Source organism: Anopheles darlingi, chromosome 3 (genome assembly GCF_943734745.1).
Source record: "Anopheles darlingi chromosome 3, idAnoDarlMG_H_01, whole genome shotgun sequence".
Classification (NCBI taxonomy): domain Eukaryota; kingdom Metazoa; phylum Arthropoda; class Insecta; order Diptera; family Culicidae; genus Anopheles; species Anopheles darlingi.
The window spans coordinates 55,784,542-55,804,256 of record NC_064875.1 but is presented as its reverse complement, the minus strand read 5'-3'; the positions used below and the strand labels follow the sequence as shown (position 1 = coordinate 55,804,256).

Genomic DNA, 19,715 nt, shown 5'->3' with positions numbered 1-19,715 from the left:
TCTCCTGTTAAGGTGCATGGACACGATAGTAACTTTCATTGGGTTGCTATATTTTATTCCAGATGTCCCGATACAGAAATGAATTACTCTAATTTTAACTACAATTTTAATAAATTAAGTATCTTCTAATATATTATTATTAGAGCAACAAAATATATAAGAGCAATAGGTGATGAAAGAAATAAATTGAGTCTTAAGGCTATTATAGCCTTCTAATCAAGCCGAGGTACTTTGAAAGTTCTTTGCTGCGAATTTCCAACCGAAGGGGATAAGAGAAATTCGAAGCTGAAAGTTTTCTTCATCTTAACCGGTGCCCAGTCACGTTCGCAACTTGATTTCAACCTCGTTTTCGACAGTTCTTAACGTTAAATTCACTATCGTGGTCATGCACCTTTAGAAAGATGTCAGAGAAAAGCGAACACCAACAGTGCGGTGTGCTCATAACGAGCTCATCTTCTCATCAGCCTCCTTCCCCCCATCCCACCATCAGGTACTACTGTCGGTCTGTTAACTAGAGCTGCGAACGAACGCCAACGTGCCAGATTGTAACTAGTCCGCGGCCGAGAGTGAGGCGCGCGGCACTCGCGGATTGACGATGGCAAACGAACGAATGACGAGTACCGCGGATCGTGGCGAGCACTTCGAAATGTCAATCCCAAATGGTTGTCGATGAGGGGGGGGGGGGGGGATTGCCTTTCTCCCGGTTGGTGGTACAATGTAGAGCCGTACCTCCGACAGCACATGTTGCAATTGGCCAAGCCTCGTTTGAGGGCTAATTTAGCGCATCAATACACCATGGTGGTGCCACAGATTTGTTGGCCAGCAAACAGAAGAGAGAGAGAGAGAGAGAGAGAGAGAGAGAGAGAGAGAGAGAGAGAGAAAGAGAGGAAGATGTAGATTGGATTAGGAAAAGTCATCTCGATGTTAGACAGACATACATACAGACAGAGACGCCAACAGCTGGCGAGAGGCAAATGGGATTGCATTTCCTGCCGGCGAGCTTTATGTTTCGCGCTAATGTTGGTCATCAATCCCACCTTCCCACCCATTCCGCTATGTTGCCAACAATGAGCGAAAGTAGCGCCGGTGCACGCTCGGCGATAATCGTTCGTGATCAATAACGAGTACTGGGATGGATAATTTTGCCGGAAAATCTCCGCCCCACCGCCAGCATTCTATTTATGTTGAAACCATATCAGCAGCTCGATGAAACCATCATCTTTGGATTATTCGCTGCTGTGTGCGGTGGCCACCACCACCGCGGCCGCAGCAGCAACAGCAGCAGCAGCAGCAGCAGGAAATGAAAGTTAAATGAAACGATCATTTTTCGTCCAGCATGCCAGAGCCTGCCAGCCGGTCCACCCCAAAGGGGATCCCCACGAACTTGTTCACTGGAGCTGCAACGTGAGGTTGCCAATAAATGCCGACCAGTGGCCGGAGTGCGTGGAGTGAAAGATACACCACACCTCCGGGCCAACCTCGCGCTGACCAAACGGAAAACCCTCGAGGGCTGCCCCCCCTTTTACTCCCGTTTTAGGCCTGCTGCTGATGCTGCTGGTGCTGGACGCACAAAAATCACTTTTCGCACATCGCAGCGCGCACAGGCGGCGTCTAATGTGTTACGTGATGGCCAATCAAACGGGGACTTACGGGGTGGCCGCGTATCGGGGGGCGCAGGTCGGGGATTTTGGTGAACCTCTCCTTCTGGGGGGGCTTACATAAGCTCGCATGTTAGTGCGTCTCACCTGTGCACTCGCCTGGGTGCGTTTGTTCTTCGAAGGCTTCGTCGTACTGTGGCTCGCCATAAGACACGTTAGAGGCCAGTGACTGAGACCAGAGACCGATGTGGATGTGTTAACGTCGATAACCGGCAGTCGGAACAGGGCGCTGGGCGCGGATTTGCGGGTGGTCAACGGATCGGTGATCTCTGACAGTCTATTAATTGGATTTTATCTCATTGAAAGTGCGGGTAGCGCGACCACCGGTTGAGTGACGAATATATATAGAGGGCTCGTAACTGGGCGCCCGCAGTTCGCGGATTTTCGAAGGATCGCGTGACAGGCAAGCAGAATAAAGTTTTGAAGCACGTGTGTGTGTGTGTTTATTGCATCATCGATTTCTGCTTGTGAGGCTGCGTTAAGAGGGTGCTTATGTATTTAATTTGATTTTTTTTACATTTTAATCACACATTATTTTATTCGATTTTTATTCTGAAGGATTTTTGAAGAATATTGTATATTGTATTTGGATTATTCGAAGAAAAAATACATCTATTATATGCAACTCGCAACTTTGAGTCGTTACTATCAATTGCAACCAAAAATTGGAAAAGTTAAAATTTAATAAAAACTTGACAGAGTTACCTGCATCAACGACACGCCTCCTTTGATGCAGATTCGAATTGATGTCATGGTGTTCTTTTTTAATTATATATTTTCTCCACAAAAGCAACTTAATATTCTTTAAAAATTGTAATTGAATACGATACTCATAAAAAAACATTTGATAGGTTTTTTTCTTCAGAAATCTTCCACAAAATCCACTGTTTAATTAGGAAGGGACCGGCTGTCTGTCAGTTCGTCTGTCATCTGCAGCCTTTAATCAATTCCCTACTTTCACCGCAGCCCTTCGTCGATGTGGAAGTCCCGTTCCACTCTGACCGATCCTCTGACAACCCTTAGATCCTCTGATAAGCTGGTAGGAAGGTCACAATCTTTCTCTCATTCCCTGCCCACAACACGCACACTGTTGCTGTCGCTTCATAATCGGAACGGAACGGAACCACATACACACAAAAAACACTCTTCTTTCCACCTCAAAAAAAAAACAAGCAACAAAAAATCCATCAACAAACGGCCACCGGCGTTACCGTTACCCGGTGGGGCCTTGGCCGAGAACCAAGAGTCACCAAACAGGGGTCCGGGGTGAAACCGGTCAAAACGCACGACGAGGAGTCAAACAAAACCCCAAAAAATTGGAAACAAAAAAGCCCTCGGCGCAAGACGCAACATCAAAACAAACTCCCCTTCCCTCCGTCCTCATGTAAAATGGGAAAATTGGAAATCATCTTTTGGGGTAAGGGAGAGAGGGTCAAGCACCGCACAGAAGAGGGAGGCGCCTCTCTGCTGGTGGTGTCGGATGTCGATTGTGGTCAGAACAGCGGCAAAAAGCGCACCAAACAACCAACCAACCAACCAACCAACCAACAACAAGGGATGTAATTGATGTTTCCAACACGCACACGTCCCAAGCAAAAGGGACGGAGCGACGGTGACGTAGCACGCCAGGCCAGGTCACGCCAGGCCCCCAAAAGCTAACTGTTCCTGGCAGCAGCAGCAGCGATGGCAACGTCGTCATCGTCATCGCCCGGGTCCCGGTTCTCGTCGATCTCATGTCTCAGCAGAGGGGTCGTCGATGGTACAGATTTTCCCTTTTTTTTTACTCTCCTTCACTTCCCTTTCCTCCTGCCCCTCCGCTCACTGGGAGGGAGCATCTTTTATGCTTCTTTTTTGTTTCTATAAGTTGTAGGCCACAAAGCGGACGACGACGGGAACAGAACGCGTTCTGCTCCGAGACGTTCTGAGGTTCTGAGGTGTCTCCGGGGAAGAAGGGCACGTTCTCTGCAAAAGACCTGCCGCAAAAGGTGGCCCCTTCCTGGAGGGTTAGCCGGTTCGGTTTTTTTTTGCGCACCCACCCAGGGATAGTAATTTAAAGGCCAGGGATGCGCGGCCACTTCCTAGAACTCTTCCCTTCCGCCGGTAGCAAAACGCCGGGATGATCCAACAAAGTCTTCCCGTCGATGATCGCTTCCTGGTCGTGGATTCAATTACGGCTAATGATGTTCGATGATGATGGTGGTGCGACCGGCACCGGGAGTACCGGAGGAGAAACTGAAGGGTACAGAGGGAAGGTGGGTCATAAATCTCACCTCCTGATAATCTCGCACCGTCGAACCGTTGGTCTCGAGACCCCAAGCAGCGACCCTGACTCAGTCTCTCTTCCTGGAGCGCTTCTCCCCCTCGATAGCATCAATCAAAACATTATTAATTATGACAAAGTAATTATCTCTCCCTCTCATCGCGTTTTAAGACCGCTACGCGCCCCATACTCCTATATATAGAGCTCTGGTTCCGGGGGCGGTGGACCTGCCACGTCATTGTGGGACCACAAGACCAAGCGGCACATTTACTGCTCCATTAGACGGCGACGTAGACGTTGCTGTTGGACTAGCAGGAGGAGCAGGAGGTCATTGACCCAATGGCAACGACGACGACGACAACAATGATGAGGTTGATCGTGTTCCTATCTTAGCAACAAACACACGAAGAGCAGCAGCACCACCGTTCGGTGACATTCGATCCGACGTTGGTTAGCTTGAGTTACCCTTCCTCCCTCCCGAGGTGTGGGGCCTTAGAGAGGCTAATTCACATACACGGGAAATGGAGGAAGGGGGATGCACATCCCGTGGTAGAAATGGCTTCTAATCGGGGATAAAATTGAAACCAAAGCCTTCTTTTTCTTTTCTTTTTTCTTTCCTTCCGGACGGATCCCGTTGCATCAAAAGCTCATCGAAAGCTTCGAAAGGCCTTGTGTGGGGTGTCGTTCGAGAGCTCGAGATCTCCTTCTAGGTCATGCTGTACATTATGTTGATGCCCACGATGAGAGTGACGATATTGTGTGGAAATGCAACACGCATGCCAAAACCACCATCGGTTCCAAGACCATTCTTTCCAAGACTTTTCCTCCTCCTTTTGCGCGCTGTCTTTGAACTCTGGCATGACACACGCACACACACACACACACACGCACGATGAACACAAAAAAGGAGCCACGTTTCTGTCACGTTATCCTTGGTGTTTGTTGTTTTGTGTTGCTGCTGCTGCTGCTGCTGCTGCTGCTGCTGCTGCTGCTGCTGCTGCTGCTGTTGCTCTTGCTGCTCGTTATCCTTGTGTTTTTGGGGCACTTGGGAAAACAACGCTTCGCTTGTTGTTCGAGCAAGTCTCGAGGTTGCCTTCGAACCTCACCTTCACCACCACCACCACCACCACCACCAGCACGGCGCTGTTTGGTGAAGGCGTTTCGCATCGGAAAATGTTTTTAATGAGACACATTCTTCGCGCATCGTTTGCAGGTCTCCTCCCACGTTTTTCTTCTTGAGTCTTCGCAGAATGCCGGCGAAAAGTTGGGTGGGAGTGGAGTGGGTGGTTTTGATAAGAAAAACCTTTTTCCAAGGCGCTACCCAGGAGGGAAGGGACCGGTTGTTCACCGGTTGGATAATTGATTGTGTTTCGCGCTTGCTGTGCGCTTTGTTGTTTGCACCTTTTTTTCCCCGGTCGTTCCGCAGGTGCAATGAGCAGAACTTATGGTGGATTGGATGCTGGGAGCACGAACCGGGAGCGTGAACCTTATTCGAACATGAACAACCCCCCTTGGAGGGTAGGGTTTGCAGCGATTGCACTTTTCGATTTGATCACCAGAGAGAGAAAGAGAGAAAAAGAGCGAGAGAGAAAGCGCGAATGAGGAGAGGAAGATAAGACAAGTTTTCAAGCAAAACGGGAAACGTATGCCGCTGGCCGGAAGTAGTGGACAGATTTTTTCATCGAGATTGCTTTTTGGCTTTGGGTTTGGCCACCAGTTTCTGGCAATAATTGTCACTCATTCGCGAAGGAGAAAGGTGGATCCGGTGGATCGGTCGGAAACAACGGAAACACCGGAAAGTTCCAGGATGTGAGTGACCGAGATAGATCTGAGTGTGCAGATAGTGCCGGAAACCCGGGGCGGAAGCTAACAAGCGGAACCACGCGTTTCAATTTCGTCGTGGATCCGTGGATACGCCCGTGGGCGCAACGCGGTGGACCACGGGATCAATAAATACACCTTTTTTTTCTTTCGTTTTCGTTTTCGGGAAATGTATTCCAAATATCATCGAGCTGCGCTATCAATTACCTTCCTGCTGGGGACAACCAAGCCCAAGATTAACGAGGGATGTTTGCCCGAACCCCCCCTCCCGGGAAAGGTTAATCGGTTCTATTTTACCGGTTCGACGGTTGATGGAATGCCGATTATGGTCTCACCTTTAATTGCACGCCGAGTCGTTAATGCATTCCACGAATCATTAGCCCGGCCAATGGCGGAGGGATTTATGTAGCGTGAAAACGATATTTCCTCGTCCACCGGTCCACCGTCCCTATGGCTACGTACTCCATTTGCCTGGTTCATCAATAGCTGCTGCCTACTGCGTGTGGAAACGCATATTGGAGCAGCAGCGCAGCGAGCTGAACTCGGGTATTGAACTCTGTTTATTTCTATTTACGAAACACCAAAAAAAAAAGGGCAGCATCAAAGTGAGCTGGGTGGCGGGGTCTGGTGTAGCATGAAAACGGACCACGCACTCGGTGGACCATGAGATCGTCTCCTTTGTGACACGAAAATCATCTAAATTCGCGCTCTCTATATACAAGCTCCTCCTTTGCGTGGTGATGTTTTCATCTAAAAACCGAAATCAAATGAGATCCCCCTATTCTGGGAATCCGCCATCTGCAAAGTGTGGGTCCCCAGTGACCCAGTTTTTGAAGAGATCCCCCCTCCGCCTCCCCTTCCCACCCGGGGGGACCCTTGACTGGGGCGGTCAGTCGGCCGCGAAGCAAACACTCCGATCATACGTGCGATGACGGGGCGACGATATGACTTTATATTGACCGACTTCAAGTGTCGTTCCAAGTGTCTCCAAGTCAACGCTTTCAAATCAACGCGACCAACGCCAACGCGACGGAAAGAGAGGAGAGGACCCAAGGAGCGGAGTGTCCCAAGTGGTGCCACGATAACATTACATCACATCGCAAGTCGAAAGGAAGGCAAAAGAAGAAACAGCTTCGCCACCATATCCTCTGCATATACGCGGCGTTCGCGGGATGTACCGATGTTTTTTGGACCGTAGCGGCGACTAGCACTGACGGCCGGAGTGAACCTTTTCAACCTTGACAATGAGAACAATGTGCTGTTCGTGTGTGTATGTGTGTGTGTATGTGTGTGTTATGTCTTCCCTTCTCGACTCAAGATACGGCGAGAGGAGCCAGACGACCGGACGGACCGGAGCTGATGAATGCCGAATGCATTAACATAATTCTTTCCCCCCTCCTCTCACACACACACGAGATGCCAACGAAACTCAACATCAATTCGCATCATCATCATCATCATCAGCCGCAGCAGCAGCAGCATCACGGGGTACCGACAATCCCGGGTACCCGGCACCATCACCATCGCTGTCATTCGCCCTTTCGACGGCATCGCACACACAATGTGTCGAACTTCTCCCGAACCTAGCTAGCTAGCGGTCTCTCAAGTGCCGCCCATCATATATACTCGGTCCAACATTGTGAGGCCTTCGATGAACTCTCCAAAATCACAACAACGGCCGCGCTATATGCGTTGGCGAAAGAGAAAGAGAGAGAGAGAAAGAGAGAGAGACAGAGCAGCAGCAGTGTGGTCGTTGGGCTGGAAGGAAATTAGTTCAAAATCGGGGAGCCATGACGTTGACGAGCGGTAGATTACAGCGGTCGGTCGGTCGGTGAAGTGCCTGCCAGGTAGTATGGGACCCGCAGAAACTGAGACGCACACGAGACCTGCCAGAAGATGCTACACCATATGGAGCGATGAAGCAAGTAAGGTAAGTAGGTGGCTCAAGAGAAAAGAGAGAAAGGAAGAAGTAGAGGGGGTACAAATGGATAATTTACAAAGGTAATAAAGGAACCCTTATAGGATTGTGCAGTGTGTGTGTGTGTGCGCGCGCGCGTGCGGTGCGTGTGCCAGTCACCATCTTCAAACCACTCCCGCGATATACCGATACACCGCCTTATTTTGAATTTTTGATCAGCCCTCAGGGAGAGGAGTAGAGGAGGAGCGGAAGAAGACGGGTCGCGAACGGCGAAGACGGTGCACGGCAAAGCGAACCATAATCATTTCCCATCGGTCCCCATCATCGGTACGAGGAGTCCACGGTTCTCGCGTCGCATCGCATCGCATCTTGGGCGCACCGGATGGAAACAATTTGTTTACGGACCTCCTCCCTCTTCTTCTTCTTGAGGCGAGACCAGGTCGAGGCACCAGAGTCTAGAGCGTGGGGCTCGAGCTCGAGATACCCACCACCACCTCGAGAACATTATGCATTTCATTATGGTGCTGACTCCCTGCGGAAGAATCGAGCGGAGCGTCGTCGACCCCTCTCCGGCACACCGTAGACTGTGACATGGCGCATGGTCCCAAAATTGTATTGTTAACCATCCATTTGTGCGCTGGATGAGAATGCTTTGGATGCTCATTTCCGGTCGCCATTATATGGAAATTGATGAAATGATGAAAGGCGCATCAACGACGAGCGGACGAGAAGAAGTCAAGAATATCGCGGAAGAACGGTGGAGAAGTCCGCGCAGAAGAAGGAGAAGTCGGTCTGGGCACGGATCGTCATTAGCTGCAGCTACAGTGTGTTTGATGTTTCGTGTGATGCAACGTTCCCTTTTGGACTGTGACGTTAGTTAGGATAATATCCTCAAGAGGGCGCTCTCCATGCAGCGGCGTAACTGTACGAACCTTCCGGGTGTCTTCAGGAGTAGAAGTAGGAGAAGAAGTAGGCAGCGCTTTGCAATCCATGCACTCTGTTTTGCTCCGTTGTTGCGTTGGCCCCGTAATTAAATTGAGTAATTTTTCATCCCAACTGTCAACTGGTTGGGCAGGACAGGGCAGGGCTGACCACAGTACGCCCGAAAGGGACCGTATTTCTTTGGAACGCATTTCCAGCCCACAAGGGGCCAGGGAGATCCCGGTCGCCGTATGCTACGCGACCAGCTAACGACCACGGCGTAGGAATCATAAATCAGAGAGAGAGAAAGAGAGGCGAGTGGAGGGCGCGCGACGAGGCTCCATCCGATGGCCCCAGGTAAAAGCCCTTTACACGCCTACCAAACCGACGCACAGGCCTATAGACACGACACAAATTAGAGCTCGCCTACGTTGACGGGATCTCTCGCCGGGTCTCCAGGTCGCCGGCAGTCTTGTTGTTTGATTTCGCGAGGCTCCATGATGATGCATAGTGGCACTTCAGCACATTGTAACAACGCCGTCCCCAACGATCCCTCAGGAGTGACGGTGATCGGTCCTAGGGCGTCCCGAATTGTAAGTAAGGGATCAACTGGCCAGTTGTTTCGGTCAAACTTGGGGACCACGCCTTTAACTGGTGGGACTCGAGGAAATTTATGGTCCCGGAACCACAACCAGCAGCACCAGCAGCAGCAGCAGCGTACAAGGGGTAAGTTATGACATTATGGCCAAATGAGCGATCGAGTTTTCGCAGAGACAGCGAAGAGAGAGAGAGAGAGAAAGGCAAAAGTGGGGAGTGCTGCAAAGGAGTGCAATTTATGAATTTGATCTTTGGGATACTGTTACGAAAGCGCCCATTGTGGTCAGCCGTCAGGGGTGTAGTATTGTGATCACCAAAAGCCCGGCGCTTCTCGCTCGCTCGCCGTTCCGGGGTTTGGTAAATGGCCGCCAGTAAAAGCGCATCGTTTTAAATGCATCTGGCAGGGCCATAACTTAAATTGCTTATTAAGAAAAGTTGCTCGCGAAGCTGATGCCATGCAAGCAACCGGTAGGGGCCATATCGGCCTCGAGGCGAGACCGAGACCAAGACCAGGACCAGGACAACGACGAACGACGAGAGGGCGCATCTTTTGTGGGAGACGGAAAACTATGAATATTTTCCCGGTGGTATTCATCCTCGCCGGGGTAGCATCGCGCCCGCCATTCTTTGGATCGCTTTCCGAGAAGGCATCTATTTTCGTTCCAAGTCCAAGTCCAAGGTTCGCCTTGCCTGCTCTCAAGCATACTCTCGACCACGGGGGCCCGGTGTCCAGGGTATCCGGAACAAGAAAAACAAATCATTGTGTTGCACCCGGGGGCGTTGACGATCTGGTCATTCCGAAGATGAAGTAAACATTCCTCTTGTATCCAGTGGCTCCTGCTTGTGTGTGTGTGTGTGTGTGTATGGGTGTGTTGGTTTGTTTGTTTTGTTACTTATTCCGGTCTTTGGACACCGGATGCTAGTAGTGGGACTCCATGAGGATGTTTTACATATTTTGCAAGCGAAACATTGGCCATCCTGCCCAGAAGGAAAAGAGCCATTAGGTGTGTGTGTGTGTGTGTGTTTGTGTGGAGCATCGATACGGGACTCTCCCTGCCGTGTGTGTGTGTGTTGTTGGTTTTCTCCGAAGCCTGACACTGACATGTGTTATGAGAACGGTCGTGCCCTGTACTCCTACACCGGGGATACCGGGCAACATCGAACGGCATCTCGAAGGGTCTCCTAAATACCACGCACACACACACACATCAACCCACACCACCCCACCTCCACCCCCGGGGGGCGGACCTATTATGATCAAAAGAACGCTTATGTTGCGGTGGATTTTTCACAAAAAGTTTTCCACAATTGCCATTCGACCGACCGACGGACCGAGTACTTGGTTTGCTTGCAGCTTCCGATATTACTTTTTCCCCTCCCTCATTGAAATCCTCTTGGTGACATTGTTCCCGGTCACACAAAGGTCACAAGGTGACTCCCAGGATCACCGATCAGCCCGCAGGCCGCAATACTCCGTTGGTAATAGCTTTATCGGGGAACCGAAAAAAACTTCTCCTGCAGCACAACACAACAACTGCTCCTACGGTCAAAGTTTGTTGGGCGGAAAAGCCAGCTTCTGGACACGTGTGCGCCACCTCCCCTCCTTTCCAACCGTCCAAAAAAGGCAAATGTTTTCGGACAAAACAATTCCAAATCGTCGTTCCACCATCACCTCGGCACGCTCTATATACCGCGAGATATGTTCCGGAGCGCTGTATCTGTATCTGCAGATGGCTGAAAATTACCAAAGGGTTCTCTCGGTTTCCCCGTCCGTTTTCCACTGGACTGCGCACACGAATGGCTGACCTTCCGCGGCCACCGTTCCGGGTAGCGCCACGGCACGGCACGCACCAAGCCAGCTGCAAGTGCCAAGCCATTACATTTGTTCTAATCATCGACGCGGTTTGTTCATGTCCGGCGAGTCGCTCGAGTGTGGATCTCCATTTTGCCGGTTTTTTCTAATTTTTCACCCCGACCCCCTTTCCCTGCGACTGAAAGTGGGCCAGTTCTGGGTTTTGCTCGGTAACTCGGTCTGTTGGTCAGCAGCAGCGCAGCAACGTTCCTCCTTCTAGCGTGTAACTGTACTTTGTCTGCCACTTTTTTCGGTGTTGGTGGGGCCAACATTCGGCTGGCTGGCTGGGGTTGTTCCATGTAGTGGCCTGTTCTTTTTGGAGGGGGAGGGTGGTTGTGAGAGGGTAGATAATTAGTAATGGCCGAAAATTGGCCAGTAGGGTCCCGGGCCTCCCGGTCGTTCCAGTTCGTCTGTTACTACGATTGTGGCAGTGTTGCGAGCGCGACGGTCACGGTTGTATCCAGCAGGAAGATAATTTATTCACGCACTCCAACCGCACACACACACACACACACAGAGGCACGAGAGATGGTTTAGGCCGCAATATATTTATCACTCCCTGGAGCACGGCTTCCGATACGGTTTGGCGACTTTGCGACCTGGAAAACTTCCGAAAAAAAAACAAAACAAAACGAAACCCGTGGTAAAAACAAACCCCTGGGCAAAGGGACATGGAAATGGGAGTTTGATAAGCATCTCTCTCTCTCTCGTATCCCTGGCATCCCTAGCACCACCACGCGGACGCTGGGCCATGCCATTGAAATTATGAGTTATCTGTGGCCATTCGTTTCCCCTGCCCTAAAAGGGGAGAGGAGCACATCACACCATACGGTACACCGCGCATTGCACATTGTCTTGTGTGTGTGTGTGTGCAGCCTCCTCTATAGGCCCCCCTAGGAGGCCGCGGCTGCGGCTAAGCGGAGTGCGTTGGAATGGCCCTCGAGCGTATTAACTCATCCATCTTTTCCGACCGACCAGACACAGGCACAGACACAAACCGGCCGCTCTTTGCTCTAGATTCGCGAAGCCACCGGGTAAAGCAGCACCGGCAGCAGCAGCACCACCGGTGGAACGTAGAACAACAGCCACCAATACCTTTTCGGAAGTGGAACTCGGCAAGTCGGGGCCTTTTGCTGCTGCTGCTGCTGCGATGAAAAATGATACTCGATGCCATAAGCTACATCAGCGCGACTTCCCTACTCCAGCGTACACACTCCAGTACGCTCCGGTAGGTCAAAGTCAGTGTCAGCCGACTGTGTTTGTCTTCCAAGGTAGCAGTAGCAGCAGCTGCTGCAACAGGGAGAAGCCGGTGGAGCTGGTGTCGAAAATGGGATGAAATATGACATCCAGCGATACGTTCCGATCAGCCGACGTCATTGCTAAACACTCCAAGCCACCCAGGCTGGCTGGTAAGGGATCGTCCATAAACAATCGCGCTTATCTGATGGCTTCCTCCCATGTGTGTCTGTGTATGCTTCGCTGCTTGATCCCCATAAATCGTAGTTTCGGCGCGCGATACGATGTGCGATGAGGATGATGAGAGGTGCTATGCTACGTGAAGCTGCTGTGTTTGCTACGATGCTACGAAACGCCAATCGGAAGGATCGATGCGGTGATGCTGATGAGGTTGCTTGCAGTAGCCCAACACAACCACCAGTGGCCTTGATTTATGGAGCCACCTCTTCTTCCAGCGACAATGGCCGGACTTCTTCGCCAAACGCCAAGAACAAGATATTTTCCGGGGCCACAACAATCGTCATCAGCGGCGTGTCATTTTTGCCCCAAAGTTTGGGGCTCCATAAAACCAAAAGTTAAATGGCGAAACCATGAAAAAGCGATTCACGACGCCGAAGTGTAATCCGGGGGCGCATCAAAAACTTCCCCGGGGGGGCCCGGGACATGAGCCACTCAACGACGACGACGACGACGACGACGACGGCTTGACGTTTACCGTACCTTCGCTTTGCTTAATCCTTGATTGACCAAAAGTCATTCCCAAGTCCCATGACCGCTGACAGGCCCCCGCTCTCCCTCTTTCGGCTCTTTTAATGGGAAAAGTCTAATTGGGAAAAAGGGTTCAGTGACATCATTGGCTTTCGCTGCTGGGATTGCTTCGAGGATTCAACAGATGGCCCATCGGTCACCACGGCCACGGCGAGGAACTTGGAATTTAATTATTTTCACTTTCGGTCCCCGATCCACGCGATTTCTCACATTCAAGGGTCCATCGTCTTTAAGGCAAGTTTTAAGGTTGGCTTTCGCACAGAACGGGGCACAGTAAAATTGACGCGAATTCTTCGACAGCATAAAACCGATCGAAATGTGACGCCTAGACTTCTGTTCTTCATCTTTACCCTTTTTATTGCCGCCGCAACTTCTTCGGTGTTCGGAGGTGTTCGAAGTTTTTCCTTCGATTCCTCGCCTTCAATTCTCCGTTCCTGTTGCGCCTCAAGAGCAGGGAGGTGATGGATGGACGGGCGCATGCAACAGCTTCAGCTGATGAACTACCTCGTCGGTCATGGCTTGTGACGGAAACAGCTGCGACCGGAATCGATAAACCACCACCTCCGAAGCGCGAAAGGAGGTTAAGGTCTTTTGGGTGGATTTTGCGCCGCAGCTGCGCTGCCGGTACCGGTATCGAATCCGTTCCGTTCAAGCATCAAAAGCCCAGGGAGCACAGGGAGCGCAGGAGGGGTTGTTCGATTGTCCTTGCGTTTGGTTCTGGCTTTACCGATATTGAACAACCACCATCAAGAGCAGCAGCAGCAGCAGCAGCACCAGAACCGCGCGGGGCACCGGAACCGTTTCTATCCTTTTGATCCCCAGGTGGCCATTTTGAGAGGCGTGGCGAGACGGTTCGTAAGCCGTAAGCCGATATATAGCGTCACTTGCCATCGCTAGCGCTACCGCTAGCTCGGTGCTTACTTACCGACTTGAAGTTCATTTCGTCGTGCACGTGAAGGCCACTTCAGTGACATTGCGGCAAGGATACCACCAAGCGTTTCTCACGTTCCTGCTTTGTCTGACTGACGGGTGGGGAGGGCAGTGGAGGGAAGAGGGTCTGGTTTTGTTCCCTACCCTCAGCACGCAACCATCCCCCCATCCATCGATTTGGCAGGTCTTCGTCCCTTTTTTTTTGCATTTTATGTCTTTATGGAGCGCCAAATAAAAGAGCTTCGGTTTCGAGTGGCACTTGACTTTGAGGCTACTGCTTGCAGAAGGAGGAGAACAGGGTGCTTCTGCATTGTGAGGCTACTTGCAGGGTTGTGGTTCTTCGGTTCTACGGTGCCGTGAGATCACTTCTCAATCTCCGGTTCCGATAGCCACTTCTGACAATGACGAGCTTCCGTCACGAGAATCGGCTGACGATAAAAGAACAACAACAACAAGCACCATAAGCAGCACCAGAAGCGCCAGCTTCGGATCACGGAGCACAATCCAACGATGCCATTGTTTCCCTTGGTCCTTGGCGGTGCGAAGCGCCTTTTTGGCGATGAAGCGCAGCAGTTTGATTCGCTTCGCTTCGCATCTCTGTTTGCGATTTGCGATCGGTATCGAGCAGCTGAGATTGAGAGGTCGAACATTTAAATAATAACAGCCGGTGGGTTCCTCCCTTTTGGGGAGCAATTTCCAAGCTTTCTTCCCCGTCCTACCTTCCAGGAGAATCTATTTTCAATAATCTCTTCATAGGAAACGTAGAAACCATCGCCTTTAATCTGTTTTCGATAATACACCGACAAACCTGGCGGCACAGATCAATAGACTTCCGATGAAAGCTGATGAACCGAAACGGAAAGGAGAGACCCCCCACCCTCCCCTTCACCCCCGTTTTGGGGCCTTTGAAGTCCAGCAGGAGGAAGGCGAAGAGAAGACAAAGATGAAATGCTATTCGTCTTTCCATTGCTCCCCAAACCGATGGCCTTTGGTGTGCCTCAGCGGAAAGGGTTTCGGACAGGGGAACAAAAAAGGATCCGGAATTCCTGAGGACACTCTCTGGCCGCTCTGGGCAGTGGGCATTGGGCATTCTTTTCCACTAACCGAGGATTAGACCTTTCTAATCTTCTTTGCGCCCCCGGGGGGGGGGGGGGGGGGGGAGGTGCTATGCCCTAATCTTGTTTGTGGTGATGCCGGGCAGCAAGAAATAGTCACCACAAACAACAGGTTTAGGGGAGGGAGTGGGGTGAGAGTTCCTTTCCTCCATACCATCCACCCTGCTTTTGTGTAACGTATTTTGATGCCAGGTAAGCTGCTTCTGCTGCTGAAAGGTGAATACCTCTTCTACTTGATGGATACTTACATGTTTTATGCGTGGTTTTCAACTTTCGCAGGCACAGAGAGGGTCCCGTGAGGGTGTGTGTGTGTGTGTGTGTTCCCATCTCCCTTCCAGCCAGCTTTAGCCCACAAGCTGTCACTGTCAGTGTCAAATGGCATTACTGTGCAAAAAAAACCCCAAAACCCAATGAGTACTAGATGTGGATGTGAGCGAGCGGTTCGAGAAGTGGAATCACCAGTCACCGTGCACCGGAGCAGGCGTGAGCTCATCGTGAGATGAAAATGTGTTTTAAAAACGTCCTCATTCACCCAAATCGGGAACGACCAATCTGTTTGATCGGTGTTGTTGTTCACCGTCGGTTGTGGTCGATTTTTAAATGAAAATACCATCTTCACCACCCACACACACACTTACACAAACACAGACAATCTCTCGATCATCAGAAAAGGAAACGCAAACGCGATTACGCTAGTAAATAGGAAAAGAACCGCAACGTCTCCTCGCGCAACGAGACTCTAATTATACTGTACCAATACAACCGACTCGACAGGCTAAACGGTCTTCTCTGCAAACTCCCCCCGTCTGGCCAGGCCCAAATCGGGGGAAAAACAATTAGTAGTGGCCCCCATTTGTTTGCTCTAAGAAAGGTTGCTGCTCCCCTCCGTTCGGTTACGCTCTTCAGTAATAATTTGATTAATGCCCTCGCGTGGGCACATCAGGAAATTTGTCGTGGAGGGGCTTTCCTACGACCATCGTCCTCCACGTCATCGAGACAGTTTATATGCAAATCAACACAACCAACCAACGACCGCGGCGCGCATTGCCATCAAAAGTCCGCAACGATCAGTCGATGACTCATCGGCAGGCCTGGCTTATACACATCGCTGGCGACAGCCATCTCAATCGCCATAAAATGAATTTGTAAGACGTCAACTCGCCCCTCGCCTCAGAGAGCTTGGAATGTGCTTCGGACGGACGGATCGATTATGGCAATCGCCTCACACACAGCGAGGTGTCGATGAATGGTTTTTAAGATCGCGTTGTTTTTTTGTTGTTGTGTGTGTCTTTCAAATTTGCATTCGTCTCCATTTTGCCTGGCTACAAGTTCTGACCTGACCGCGGTGAAACAACTGAAATCGAATCCAAAAGCGAGTTGGAGCGCGAGGTGGCCCCGGGGGAGGGAGGGGGTTTGGATCAAGATTAATAGCTGTTCAGTTTCATTGCGACTGGACAACGTATTTCGTCACCTCACCTCCCCCCCGAAGCATAGCCCTCCCCGGGAGGTGATCTGATGAGTTTTGGTTGACGAACGAACAAACGAAGCGAAACATATAACAGCAAATAAAGAATACGGTCGTTGGTCGTCGGGCATGCGACGACGACGACGACGACGACCATCATTAGGCGTCCCAAATTAAAATAATCCTCCACACTTTTACTCACCACACACACACACACACACACACACACACACACACAGAGGCACACAAACAAACAGTCAGCCAGCGAAGAAAGTGAAATCGAGCTGGTACGCCAGAGAAGGTGACTCTTGGCAAATAATAATGGCGCCGGGAGGCGAAGGTGGTGTTTGTGTTTGTACCTCCCGGAGTACCGGGGCGAAAAACCGTCACCGAGTCACCGAGTTGTTGAAAGTATTCCGTCGAAAACGCGCGAAAGTGAAACCTCGTCTTTGGCGCGAAGGCGTCACCGCACTCTGCTCCCTCTTCTTTACCTTCCTGCCCCTCCACCTGCCACCCAGGATTTTTGTTCTTTTGTTGTGGCACACGACGCGGCACCAGCTCCTGAATCGCGAGTCTCACCTTCCATCCCCAAAATCCAACCGGAGGAGGGGGGAGGAACCGAGGAGTGTCTCGAGTGACCGTTGGACGTTGACATTATTATAAAGCCGCGGAGGTAAAAAGGTAAACAGTGTGCCAACGGTGCTGAGAGGAGCCTCTTCTCGTGTTTGCGATACTCAAGATACTGCGTCGACGTCGAGACGTCGACGTTCGGTGTCGGCGAAGATGATGAACGGTTGCGTGCAACGTCCTCTCACCTCGCGCCAGCAGAATTCGTGAGCAAATTACGGATGTCCGGAGGGTTGTTGTGTGCCGTTGTTTTCACAGTATCGATTTTTAATGATCGATAGTCTTTTCAGGGGGGCGCCTCGGTCTAAGGATACACAAACACACACTGACACATTGTTTGTTTTTGCTAAAAGTGGTTGGCAGCCGCAGAGTGGAGAGCGGTGGAGCGGTGGATGAGGGTCCATTTCCAACTGACAGCCGGTCAGCCAGGGTTCGACAGTTCCTCGCTTCGTTTCGCTTCATCAATCTTTGGTTTCTAATTTTTGGAACCTTGCTCCTTGGTACATTTGGGCTGCGCTGCGCTGCGGTCTCTGGCACAGCCTCTAGCTCTGGCTGACCAGCTGTCACGACATACCACAACATAACCCCCACCCCGCTTGGAAAGTGTTTTCCTCTTAGTTCACTCTCTCTCTCTCTCTCTCTCTCTCTTTCACTCGTGACCATCAATCATCACGTCCCTCTCGTCTGAAGGAAACCCTCAGATGATGTTCCGGATGTTGCATAAACCTTTCGCTGCACGTGCGCCACATCCTTGTGCGTGTGTGTGCGTGTGTGTGAAGACGAATGAAATATGCATGTCGCCTCGAGAAGGAGAGGGCGAGAATCCTCAAAGAGCGACACGCAGGCACCTCCTCTAAGAAGTGTCTCATTCTACTCGAGCACATATCGCACGGTCGCCGCGGTCCGTGAATGGGTCCGCGAAACTTCAAAGCGGCATTAGTCTCGCTAATTCTCGAGCCTTTCGGGAATGCAAAGCACCTGCCCGGGATGAGAGGGTCGAGAGGCGGCCACACGATGCCAGGTAGGATGCGTGTGCAACCTCTCTCTCTCTCTGCAAATCTCTCTCTAGAAGTGAAAGCTGCCCGGAATTATGCAACCAATTCAATGGCTTTTAGTGCTAGGCAATGTCGCGTACGCCTCGAGTGGATGCACTATGCGCTATTTACCGTAAGTTCAAACAAACACCCTGCAATAGTGCAGATAGAGCGATAGATAGCAACTTACGGCGACGACTTCCAGACGACTTCTTGGTGGATTGGGTTCTTGGTGCGGTTGACTTTTGGATTTGTCTGTTTTGGATTGTGTGTAGCTTACCCTGGTAGAGAAGAAGAAGAAAAGCAGAAAAATGAAGAAAAAAGATTATTATGAGTTCGTCATCGTCGTCGTCGCTTCGGGGCAAGATATTAATTCTTTCCCGTTCAATCCGGAACTGCGTCCGGAATTCGAATCCCAACCAAGATGATTTCAATCAAACAAACCCGGGAGTTTGTTCGGGGGAGGGAGGTGCGCGTGGGCGGGTTTGTTTCCTTTTTCCGGTCAGTTAGGAAAAGGTTCTCGCTCTTCTTCTTCTTCTTCTTTCGGAGGTTCTCGCCCGTTCGCATGAATCGTAATGAGGCGTCGTGGGAGTAGCGGATCCGGAGCGGTCCAAAGGTCGGTGATTTCGAGCCGTAGCAGCCTTCGCGCCCATTTGAGGTCTCATAAATAATTCATCGATATTCCATCCAGGGAGGGAGGGATGGTCCCATGAATAATCGTTTATTTTATTTTAATCCCCAGCCAAACCCAACACCCGGTGGGATACGGTGTTGGTGCGTCCGATGAGTGATCGCTTTCATCAAAAGCTCGTGAAAGAGGGGAGTGGGGCGTTCTGGTATCTGCGTTCCCCGGTATTTTCTATGTTCCTGGGCATGCCGCCGGAAGTAATGCATCGATCGCACAACCGAACACCTAACCCCGCCGCCCCTGGAGGGCTAGCATTAAAGCAAAACCAACACCAACCGCGTCACTAACCGCAGAAGGTGTTTAATTAAGCGTCGAGCGTTATATAAACCCCCCTCTTCTAGTCAACCAACGATATCTATCGCCGGTTCATCGTGACCGGAAATTTATTGGATTCATAATTTCCCCGCCTCTCCGCCCCGGTACCTTGGTTTCTATGGTCCGTGGAAAGGTTGCTGTAAAATTGAAAGAAAACAAGTGACCATCAGAAGCGACACACCACGGCAAGAGCGAGAGCGAGAGACAGCGAGTCACCACGGATTAGGACGATAAGATAGGGCACGATTCTTCGTGGTCCTCGTTGTGCGCTCGTTGGCCACGGAGCACGGAGCAGAAGAAAGCAGGACAAATCGGTCCCTGGGTCCAATTAATCGCGGTGGTCGTCCACAATCGGCGGATCGTGCCGGGAACCACAGACACACGGTGACGATCGCCCAATCCCAATTAGGGCACCTCATTTCACGACACGCCACGACACGACACGACACGACTGTGGAGGGACATGTGGCGTTTGAATACCACGAGTCTCGTTACACATTACTTCTGGTT

At 51.0% G+C, this 19,715-nt stretch overlaps 1 protein-coding gene and 1 pseudogene across 1 annotated transcript in view; both read right to left on the bottom strand.

Moving 5' to 3' along the window:
* Positions 1–13,971, bottom strand: part of LOC125955613 (uncharacterized) — an 81,946-nt pseudogene extending 67,975 nt beyond the window's left edge.
* The window catches only part of LOC125955028 (elongation factor 1-alpha), a 214,988-nt gene that overhangs the window by 112,220 nt on the left and 83,053 nt on the right, over positions 1–19,715 (bottom strand). The gene's annotated exons all lie outside the window — the stretch shown is intronic.